Genomic DNA, 12,597 nt, shown 5'->3' on the forward strand with positions numbered 1-12,597 from the left:
CAGAGTGAGAAACCAACAACTCTTAGATTTGTAAGAGAGGGGCAAGGACACAGGGAAACTGGTGTCCCTAAGACTGAAGAGACAGACAAGTGAATGAAGGGAGTTGTGGCTTACAGAGCAGAAATTCACATATGGAAGACTCACAGCTGGGAATCAAGGTTGTGGTAAGAAAATCTGAATCGTAATTGACAAAGTGATAGAGGTTCAGTGTGGACAAGCTTGAGATTTAAAGTCTCCAGGGGACTCAGTTATCGGGGTCCCCACAATACCATGAGATTCACCTCCAGAAACTCAACCAGGTTTCCATAGCACACACCAGAGAAAAAGTCCCTTGTGTTTTCATGTTCCCAGCAAGGGAGCAAGAAAGGAACCATTTTGTAATATGTCAGGGCAGTCTGTTCTTCTTAACAAGACATTTCCTTGGGGGAAACTAGTTAACCCCAGCATAATCTGCTGGGATATTATCAGAGCCTAACTGATCTGGGGAAGGAAAATAACCAACTTCAGCCTCCTCTAGTCTTCCATGTGGGAGAATAGAAATACTAACTCCAGTCTAACCAACCTGTCCTACCTAAGGAGGTTGAAAAAAACTAAGAAACTCCATGAAATTCACAATCCAGAAGCATAGTTTCACTAAAAGAATGAGCCCTAATCACAAGACTGTAGAGTGCTTCCTTTCTTTCCATACCTCACAACAACATTACTAAAGGCCTATTTACAGCAGGCATCATGTCTGGCTATTAAGAAAAATTACAAGGCATGCCAAAAGGCAAAAAAACAAACAAACAAAAAAAAAACCACCCACCACCTGAAGTCACAGAGCAAGCAACAGAACAAAAATGTTGGCATTATCATATTGCAAATTTAAAACAAGCATGATTAATATAGTAAGGATTCTAATGGGTAAGACAACATGCAAGAACAGATAGGCAGCGTAAGCAAGCACATGGAAATCCTAAGAAAGAAGCAAAAAGAAATGCTACAGATAAAAACGCTAAAAGAAATGAAGAATATCTTTGATGGGCTTCTTAGTAGACTAGACGCAGCTGACAAATGAATCTCTGAGCTAAAGGATATAGCAAAAGAATCCTTGAAAACAGAAAAGCAAAGGAAACAAAGATTGGGGGAAAAAAATAGAATATCCAAGGACTTTGGAGTAATTACAAAAGGTATAACACACGTGTAATGTTAATACCAGAAGGAGAAGAAGGAAATGAACAGAAGAAATATTTGAAACACTAATATCAGAATTTCTCCCAAATTAATGTCAGACATCAAACCACAGACCCAGGAAGTTACATCTAGAGGAACAAAGATACAACTCACATCTGACTTCTCCTTAGAAACCATGCAAACAAGAAGAGAGTAGAGTGAAATATTTAACATGTTGAGAGGAAAAAAAATCAGACTAGAAATTTGCATCCTGAGACACTAACATTCAAAAGTGAAAGATTAAAAAAGACCCTCAAACAAAAATTGAGGGAATAAATAATATTCAAAAATCAATTAACAGGGACTTCCCTGGTGTCCAGTGGTTAAGAATCCACCTGTCAATTCAGGGGACACAGGATCAATCCCTGATCCAGGAAGATCCCACATGTTGAGGAGCAACTAAGCCCATGTGCCACAACTACTGAGCCCACACTCCAGAGCCTGGGAGCCACAAATACTGAAGCCCCAATGCCTAGAGCCCACACTCCACAATAAGAGAAGTCACCGCAGTAAGAAGCCCTGCACTGCAACCAGAGTAGCCCCCACTCTTGGCAACTAGAGAAAGTCCAGGCATGGCAACAAAGACCCAGCACAGCCAAAAATAAAAATAAATAAATAGTTTTAAAAGAAATCGATAAATGGATCCATCATATCAATAGGCTGAAAAATAAAAATCACATGATCGCATCAGTTGATAAAGAAAAAACATTTGAGGGGTTCCCTGATGGCTCAGTGGTAAAGAATCTGCCTGCCAATGCGGGACACATGGGTTCGATCCCTGATCTGGGAGGATGCCACGTGCCGTGGAGCAACTAAGCCGTGACGAGAGAAGCCACCACAATAAGAGGCCCACGCATTGCAACTAGAGAGGAGCCCTGCTCGCCGCAACTAGCGAAAGCCAGCATACAGCAGCGAAGACCCAGTGTAGTCGAAAATAAATAAATGAATTGTTTCAAAAATCTTAAAGATAAATGAATAAGAGTGTATCTTTAAAAAAAAATAAGAGCCATTTGACAAAATCTACCCCACATTCATACAGACTCTCAGAGAAGTAGGAATAGAAAGAAGCTTCCTCAGCTTGAAAAAGCGCATTTACAAAAATGTCTATAGCGAGGGGTAAACTAGGAGATTGGGATTAATATATACACTCTACAGTGTATAAAATAGATAGCCAACACAAACCGACTGTATAGCCAGGGAACTATACTTAGTATTTTTTAATAATCTATAAGGGAAAAGGATATAAACAAAAAATATATATATTATATATCATATATATGTAACTGAATCACTGTGGTATATACCTGAAACTAATACAACACCATAAATCAATTATACTTCCATTTTTTAAAAGTACAAAAAAAAGAGATGAAAGCAAATAAAGGATTCGTTATTAAAAAAATATCTACAGCTAACACACTTGACAGTGAGAAACTCAAATCTTTCACAATAAGATCAGAGAAAAGAATGTCGCTTCTCAGTGCTCCTTTTCAAAGTCCTTCTGTAAGTTCTAAACTTATGCAATAATATAAGAAAAGGAAAGAATAGGTATGTAGATTGGAAAAGGAGAAATAAAACTGTGTTTGTTCACAGATGACATGATTGTCTATGCAGAAAATCTGAAAGAATTGACCCCCTCAAAAAAAAATTTCCTGGAACTAATAAGCAATTATAGCAAGGTGGCAGGATACAATTTCCTATATACCAGCAGTGAAAATCTGAAATTTTAAATTAAAAAGCACAATACCATTTACATTAGCACCCTCCAAAAATGAGATACTTTAGTATACATTGAAAAAAAATAAAAAGACAAGATCTTTGTAGAAGGAAAACTATAACATTCTTTTGAACAAAATCAAAGAACTAAACAAATGGATAGTTTATGATATTTCATGGATAGGAAGACTAAATATTGTCAAGATGTCAGTTCTTTCCACTTTGATCTATAGGTTCAATGCAATTCCAATCAGAATCTCACTCAGCAAACTGATTCTCAAGTTTACATGGAAAGGCAAAAGACTCAAAATAGCCAACACAATATTGAAGGACAAAGATACTGACACTACCCAATTCAAAGATTCACTATAAAGCTATAGTAATCAATTCGAAGATTCACTATAAAGCTATAGTAATCAAGAAAGTGTTGCGGTGGGGGTGGGGGGAGTGTGGAATGAAAGTGTGGTATTGGTTAAAGAATGGACAAATAGATTATTGAACAAAGTAGAGACCCCAGAAGTAGAACCACAGACAAAGCAATACAAAGAAATATTTTCAACAAATGGTGCTGGAACAACTGAACATGCAAAAAAACGAATCTAAACATAGACCTTACATCCTTCACAAAAATTAACTCAAAATGGAATGACAGGCCAAAAGATAAAATAAAAAACCATAAAATTCTTGACTATAACACAGAATAAAAACCTAGATGAATTTAGGTACGGCAGTGACTTTTTGATACCAGACCAAAAGCACGTTCTATGAAAGAAAGAATTATAAGCCTAAGACTTTGTTAAAATTTCAAATTTCTGCTCTGCAAAAGACAATGTCAAGAGAATAAGAAGGCAAGTCACAGATTAGGAGAAAATATTTGCAAAGTACATATCTGATAAAGGACTGTTCTTCAAAATATTCAAAGAACTCTTAAACTCAACAATAAGAAAATGAGAAACCCAAGTTTAAAAATGGGCCAAAAACCTTAACAGGCACCTCACTAGAGAAAATATACAGATGGCAAATAAGCATGTGAAAAAGATGCCCCACATCATGTGTCATTGGGGACATGCAAATTAAAACAATAAGATACTACCACACACGTATTAGAATGGCCAAAATCTGCAACACTGACAGTATCAAATGATGTCGAGGATATAAAGCAACAGAAACTTTCATTCATTGCTGGTGGCAGCACAAAATGGTACAGCCACTTTGGGAGACCATCTGACGGTTTTTTAACCAAATGAAACATACTTTTACCATACAATCCAGCAATCATTCTCATTAGTATTTGTTTAAATAAGTTGAAACTTATGTCCACACAAAAATCTACATATGGATATTGATAGCAACTTTATTCATGATGGCCTAACCATCTTAGAAGCAATCAAGATGTCCTTCATCAGATGAATGTATAAATAAATTATAGTACATTCAGATAATGGAAAATTATTTAGCATCAAAAAGAAGTGTAAAGTGTTATTCACTCAGTCATGTCCGACTCTTTGCAACCCCATGGACTGTATGGACTGTAGCCCACCAGGCTCCTCTGTCCATGGCATTCTCCAGGCAAGAATACTGGAGTGGGTTATCATTTCCTTCTCCAGGGATTAAAAAGAAATTAGCTATCAAATCATGAAGACACGGAGGAAACTTAAAAGCATATTACTAAGTAAAAGAAGCCAATCTGAAGGTTGGCATCACGTATGATTCCATCTGTGACATTCTAGAAAAAGCAAAACTATGGAGACAGTAAAATCTTCAGTGGTTATCAGATGTCAGGAGTCGGAGGAGGTAAGGAGGGATAAATAGGCAGTTGACAGAGTATTTGGGGGGCGGTGAAAATACTGTTTATGCCATAATGATGAATACACATCATTATACATTTGTCAAAACCCATAGAAAGTGCAGCACCAAGCGTGAACCATAATGTTAATTTGGACTTTGAGTGGTAAGTGAAAAGAAAATGAAAGTGAAGTCGTTCAGTTGTGTCCAACTCTTTCCGACCCCATGGACTGTAGCCTACCAGGTTCCACCGTCCATGGGATTCTCCAGGCAAGAACACTGGAGTGGGTTGCCATATCCTTCTCCAGAGGATCTTCCCCACCCAGAAATCAAACCCAGGACTCTCGCATTGGAGGCAGATGCTTTAACCTCTGAGCTACCAAGCAAAGGACATGATGTGCCAAACCACCCTCATCAGTTGTAACAAACGTATCAGCCAGTCTAGTGGGTGGTGTTCACAGCGGTGGAGGCTATGAATGTGAGGGCAAAGGGCATTAGGGAATTTGTAACTTCCCCTCAATTTTGCTATGAACCTGAAAGTGCAGTAAAATGCTTTAATTTTTTAAATTAGTTTTTCATTTTCGTTTTATATTTCTCTTATTATCTATCATGTTTATGTTCATTTCTAAAATAGTTGTGTTTTTTTTTTTTTAACCTCTAAGTCTTTCCTGAGTTGTCACCTCATTTCTGAGTTTTCTACTTAACGATTTCTGTCATTCTTTCATGTCATATAATTTTCTTAATGTCTTTCCATTCATTTTGAAATTGTAAATTTTCATCTGTTTCGTGAGAATGTCTTTCCGGAATGCTCTCATTGTCTCTAAGGACTTTATTCTAGCCTGAATTCTCTTTTTTCTTATAATAACTTTGTATGGGACTTGATTATTTTCTGTTGTGTATTTTTATGTGAAATTAGTTTTCCTAAACTATGAGAATGAAGCAGGTTAAACTTTCAAAGGCTCTAACTTCACAGAGCTCCTTCTGTTGTTTTTGTTAAGGTTTTTTTATTTTCTTTTTAAAGTATGTCATCTTGCTTTCTGCAATTTCCTCGCTACTCTTCCTTTCCTTTCAACTGGACCTTTCTTTTGTCCCTACTCTGCTCAGTTTTGATTCCATTCCCAGCGATTTCTCCTCATTGTAGGGTCCTGGACTAGAAGGCGGCTCCGGCAGGTCAATTTTGAAAGTTCCAGGAACCTGCCCCTTTAATCTCTTGTCTTGTAAGCTCTCTGCACTTACCCAGTGTTTAAGCAGGCGAAACACCTTCTCCTTCAGCTGCTGTTCTCAACTTGGTCCAGTGAGTACCAGCTGGCTAGCTAGGAATCTCCTGTTCTCTGGTCCCGTCAGAAGCTAGACTTTTGCTTCCTTTTGTTTCCCACACGAATTTGCTTATCACACGAGTCTTGTGGTTCTTGGTATTTTGTCCCCAGCTGCTTGCATTCTGGGGTACCAGGTACCTTGTTACCTAGTTTTATTGTGAATGTCACCCGTGAATTTTTGACCTCGCTAATCTAATTGCACCGTTACGTTTTTACATGGGATTATGAGAGCAGTGTGTTACTGCCATCATCACCACCAACTTGCCAGGATTTTCACCATCTTTTAATTCCAGCTAATTTTTGCTTTGTACTTCCTCTTGATTCCTTCCTTCAGCCTGTCACAGGAAGAACTTGGCTTCAGCTTGTATTAGAGTGTGTGTGCGTGTGTGTGTGTGTAGCTGAGCTGTATGAAGACAGGGTCATGAATGAGTTGAGGCTGCTGCTAACTGGGGGCACAATTGCAAAAAGTTAAAGACACAGTCCCTGCCCTTAGGTGTTTATAACCTAAGAACGCAACACACACTTGCTTAGTGAAGCAGAAGTATAGCTACCTGGTTTTCAATCACAGCTCTTATTAGCTTGCCATGCCAAATGGGGGAAGGCAACTCTTAGGGACTTCAGTTCCTCTCTTTTTAAAACACAGCGCATCTCACCGCCCTGTTCAGGTGTGTAGGTTGTGGGGGAAGAAATGAAATAACAGAAGCATATATGATCTGGTCATTCACGGCCTGCGTCCTGGGGGGTGGGGGGCAGCGACTGTGCTGTTCTTCATCCTTGTCTCTGCCCTTCAGGGCTTCACAGAGTGCTTGACACATTCTGAGTACTCAGTGCTTGCATCTTGAAAAACAGTACTAACAGCCCTATTATGGGATTATTAATTTAAAGAGTTCCTTGGCCGCATCAGCAATAACAAAAGTTAATCAGCCCATGTTTGGGACTCTAGAGGGTAACCTCCAGAAGGACCCTTCACATGGAAGAAATGGCCTTCACTCCAAAAGTCAAGCGTCAGAAGACAGGGAAGAGCTGAGTTTTTAAAATGCATGCTTTATTATTCAGCCTTCAGCAGAAATGTCACCTTTCTAAAGCAAGCTGTTATCATGCACTCACCGTGCCAAACAGGCGCCTCTGAGGAGCAGGATTTTATCTCAACATTTTGAGTGATTTGTGTTTCCCTTTCAAGGAGCTCCATGCCTTAAGGCAGCTGAAACACTAACAGCGCAAGAAGGTAAGGTTACGGGAGGAGCAGACTCCAACAACATGAAACAGGGATTTTTGCAAAACAGGTCTAGGATCAGCATCAAAGCTCTCATCTGCAGCCGCCCTGCCCAATAATTCATGCCCTCGCCGTGCAGCTCATTGTTTTCTGGTGGGCTCCTTGGTCGACACCATATTCTCAAAGAAACTCCGTTTTGTGACAGGGCCCCCATTAGCAAGCTCAGCCACATGACAGGCCTCGAAGCAGCCAGCACAACTGCCGGCGACGCTTGCCAATAAGCCAGATGCTGCCACATATTGGCATCTGGGTCCTGGAATCGCAACCATGTTCTCAGTCTGGCTAGGGATTCTGACCCCAGCTACGGAAGGAGACAAAGGAAGGAAAGAAAGAGATGGAGCGCGGGGAGGGCGCGCAGGCTGTGGAAGAGTCTCTTGGTAATTTCCCTACCATGGATTTAGAGCCTCCACAACAAAAGACTCCTTGGAAAGCTGCTACCAATGCTGCCATGGGCGGGAGAGGTAGAGATGGGGAGCATTTTAAACCCAGCGAGCTGCTTTGGCACCTGGGGAGTGGGGGTGGCTGATTCAAAAGGAGACAGCTGCAGCAGGCAGCCACGTTCTCCGGGCTCCGGGCACTGAGAGAGCCCACAGTGGAGACCAGCCACCGGATGGGGCTTTGATCTGCAGCTGGGGGACTGGGGGCAACACCAGGACGGCTATCGCTTTCCATTTTCTGGGTGCCAAGACCGACCCATGACGGCAAGGCCAAAGAAACGGCCAGGGCGAGATTCAGACCGGCTGTCTTCAGGGGATCCTTTCGATCCAGAAAGGTGTGATCGGGGTGGAGGGGGTGCCGGTTTGAGCAGACGAACGGGGTGCAGGCAAAAAGAAGCCCTTTGCCTTCAACTGATTTTTGATGCCACAGTGACACCAGCCCAAGTGAAGCTTCGGATCCTGCCAGAGTCCTATGAGGTGAAGGCATGGCCCAGGAGGGCTGGGCTGCATGAGGAAAGGATAGGGTCCGAAACGAGAGGTGAGAAGAAAAAGGAGGCAGAGGTTCTTCTTTCTTAAAAATCCCCAATTGTACCCAGCACCCCTTTTTTCCCCATCATGTCCATCAAGAGGTGTTCAGGGCCTTAGGCTTGAAATACAAGTGGGAGGAGCAAGAGAATCAGAGTCGACGTGGTGGAAAGAGCCCAGCTTCTACTGTCAGAAGACTGGGGAGACAGCCCCAGAGGACACCTGCCCGCAGGAGGGCTGCTTCTCTTGGGGCACACTGGCTGTTTTCTGCTCATCAGACACTGTATCAGAACTAGAATCTTGTGGTGGTGCCTCTGCTCACAGTTTAGTGGTGAGGAGGAGGTGTTAGGGGGAACCTGTCTGTCAGGGCTTCCCTAGTGGCTCAGATGGTAAAGAATCTGCCTGCAATTCAGGTTCGATCCCTGGATCAGAAGATCCCCTGGAGTAGGAAATGGCAACCCACTCCAGTATTCTTGCCTGGAGAAGCCTGTGGACAGAGGAGCCTGGTAGGCTACAGTCTGTGGGGTTGCAAAGAGTTGGGCGTGACTGAGTAATAACGCTTTTCTATCTACCAGTGAAAAAAATTCTTCAAAGCATGTTCTATCAATGGTGGTTAAGCAACAGTGTTGCTTTTGAAAAAGGCTAGCACATTACTACTGAGACTGAGTTCCGCCATAGCAAGACTGTAGAGACACGTGAAGCAACTGCCAACACTGAAATCCCACCGCCTGGAAACACGAAATTATCTAAACATCTGGCAGATGCATACACATGGTCAATATATATTCGGTCAAGATATATTTTATTATATATACTTTATTATCTCATCTAATAACCTTGATACCTTATAAACAAAAGGAGCTTCAAGTGAAAAACCGGAAAATAGTGGGTCACCCCCATCCCTTTCACGCCCCCTCCACCTACACACACACACATACACACACACACAGCCTTCAGGGAACAGCTAATGTATTTCTCTTTACTCCTGTGAAGCTTGGTGCCCCTTTTCAAAAGGCAAAACCAAGTCTACAGAGAGAATGTGCTCAGCTGAGTCCCTCAGTTCTGGAGAACACTGAACAGCAGCTCTGCAAGCCTCCCAAATTCGCCTGGAACTTTCTGGTGTCTTCCTCAATGTTGGTTTAGATTCTTTACACTGAGATTTTGAACAACACAGGGTCTAAATACTAAACTTCCACTGCGGCTCTGCTCAAGAATAAGCAAATAGTCCAACAACATACACCAAGTAATCAAAAGAATTGCAATGATAATGTTTATTCTGTTCAGTGGATGAGTTATTTGAATCCAGAGAACTGCGACAGAAGGGGCTGAGTCTCTGTGAGGGACCAGATCACAACCCACCACGTACGCCTCCTTCTGCCCCCGCCTCTGATGTCTTCTTCATCCAGTTGGCTCTTCCCCTTGACTTTTCCCTTCCCCCTTGTTGACTTCCTTATCTATCTTCTGCTGTCACCTGTTCCCACTGATGCAAAAACTCCTTGGGCCAGCCTCCTGGGAAATAAGCTAAGTGCTGGGAAATGTCTTCAAATTAAAAAACACACACCAGAAAAAAAACAAAAACCACACACCACACGGAAGGATGTTGGTGTTGATGCAAAGCACAGGCGATAAGCTGACAAGGAACTAAGCCAGTGGTTCTCAAACTTCATTGTGCATGAGAATCACCTTGAAGGGTTTGTTAAATAAAATCGATTGCTGAGATTTGGGATAGGGTCCGAGACTATGCATTTCTAACAAGTTCCCAGGTGATGCTAACATTGATGGGCTGGGGACCTCTTTTTTTTTTTTTTTTTCCATTTCCCTAAAACTTTTTTATTCGGGAGTAATTTCAAATTTAAACTCTCAAGAAGAGTAAAAATCTCGCTGTTCCCTTGACTCAGATTGGGATCCCTTTTTGAGGACCCCTAAGACTCTTGAGAGTCCCTTGGACTGCACGGAGATCCAACCAGTCCATTCTAAAAGAGATCAGCCCTGGGATTTCTTTGCAAGGAATAATGCTAAAGCTGAAACTCCAGTACTTTGGCCACCTCATGCGAAGAGTTGACTCATTGGAAAAGGCTCTGATGCTGGGAGGGATTGGGGGCAGGAGGAGAAGGGGACAACAGAGGATGAGATGGCTGGATGGCATCACTGACTTGATGGACGTGAGTCTGAGTGAACTCCGGGAGTTGGTGATGGACAGGGAGGCCTGGCGTGCTATGATTCATGGGGTCGCAAAGAGTCAGACATGACTGAGCGACTGAACTGAACTGAAGCTAAGCTATGTCTGAGGAGCAAACAATCCCCTGGCAGGACACACCGCCTTATAAGAACAGGAGCGGAGTGCTATCCACATAGAAAGCAGACCAACTCTTTAGAAGGTGGGACAAAGTGTCACAAAATGATGAGTGAAACTGAGAGGAGGTCCCGGGGGTTTTAAGCTCAGAACAGTGAACAGCATTGGCAACCAATGGGCGGAAGTATAGAAATTTCTGGTTTGTTTCTCTGGTGATTCCTTAGGGGTGATTTTCAGTTCAGTTCAGTTCAGTCGCTCAGTCGTGTCCAACTCTTTGCGACCCCATGAATCACAGCACACCAGCCCTCGCTGTCCATCACCAACTTCCGGAGTTCACTCAAACTCACATCCCTCAAGTCGGTGATGTCATCCAGCCATCTCATCCTCTGTTGTCCCCTTCTCCTCTGCCCCCAATCCCTCCCAGCATCAGAGCCTTTTCCAATGAGTCAACTCTTCGCATGAGGTGGCCAAAGTACTGGAGTTTCAGCTTTAGCATCATTCCTTCCAAAGAACACCCAGGACTGATCTCCTTTAGAATGGACTGATTGGATCTCCTTGCAGTCCAAGAGACTCTCAAGAGTCTTCTCCAACACCACAGTTCAAAAGCATCAATTCTTCGGTGCTCAGCTTTCTTCACAGACCAACTCTCACATCCATACATGACTACTGGAAAAACCACAGCCTTGACTAGATGGACTTTTGTTGGCAAAGTAATGTCTCTGCTTTTGAATATGCTATCTAGGTTGGTCATAATTTTCATTCCAAGGAGTAAGTGTCTTTTAATTTCATGGCTGCAATCACCATCTGCAGTGATTTTTGAGCCCCCCAAAATAAAGTCTGACACTGTTTCCACTGTTTCCCCATTTATTTCCCATGAAGTGATGGGACCAGATGCCATGAGTTTTCTGAATGTTGAAACTACAGATCCGTATCTCCTAGGATAAACTGTCTTTGAAAAAAAACGAAAAGTAATTATTTGCTAGGGAAACTCTGTACCTGAGAGACACGGACGAGACATGTACCCCTCTATTCTACTGCCTGAACTCAGGACTTTATCTCTTTCCTGGATGTCTGCAGTTAACTCCTAACTGATCTCTTGACCTCTTATCACCCTCTCTCCAATTTATCCTCCATTCTAACCCTGAAGTTACCTTTTTAACAGCAGGCTGCAATAATGTCATCTCTCTGAAGCCCCCTACCACTTAGAGAAGGAATTCCAAATGTCTCTAGGTGGCATTTAACCTGGCCCCAACCTACCTTTCAAAAGCATATGTCTACACACCAGCCTCAATAGAATAGGCACAGTTACACCTTTTCCTAGCTCCAGGCCTTTGTACACAACTGTTTTTTGTTCCCCTGGAGATTTTCCTTCTTCCCAAACAAAATCTTGAAAAAGAGAAGTCCTTATGTTTAAAAATACTATTCAAAGGTCAAGGTTCCATTCCAATAGAGGCAGCCTTCCTGCAGTTGCCCTGGTCTGGCCTGTGTAGGCTCACCATCCTCTATTTGTACCTTCTGACACTAACACGTCCTGCCCTACTTGTTATTTATGCTTTCTTCCCCGAGTTTCATAAGGTCCTTGAAGACAAGTACCGTGTCTTTTGTTCAATGACCAGAGAAGCCCACAGGAGGCATGGTGGGCAGATGAAGAAAAGATGAAGGGAGGAAGATGGAGAAGAATGAGAAAAGGCGAGCACAGGGAGGGGAGGTGTTCAGTTTTAGTTTTCTTAGGCTTTTAGAATGTTTTGCTGAAGACAGATCCTTCAAAAATCTAATACATTTTCCTTCTAGAACAACCAAGACTATAAAGTTGTACAGATTTTTGTTTTGCCAACACTTCACGTCTTTTTTTTTTCTTCCTTTCTATGCTGCTGGATCATGGAAAAAGCAAGAGAGTACCAGAAAAACATCTATTTCTGCTTTATTGACTATGCCAAAGCCTTTGACTGTGTGGATCACAATCAACTGTGGAAAATTCTCAAAGAGATGGGAATACCAGACCACCTGATCTGCCTCTTGAGAAATCTGTATGCAGGTCAG

This window comes from Bos indicus, chromosome 16, assembly GCF_029378745.1.
Source record: "Bos indicus isolate NIAB-ARS_2022 breed Sahiwal x Tharparkar chromosome 16, NIAB-ARS_B.indTharparkar_mat_pri_1.0, whole genome shotgun sequence".
In the NCBI taxonomy this organism is placed as follows: Eukaryota; Metazoa; Chordata; class Mammalia; order Artiodactyla; family Bovidae; genus Bos; species Bos indicus.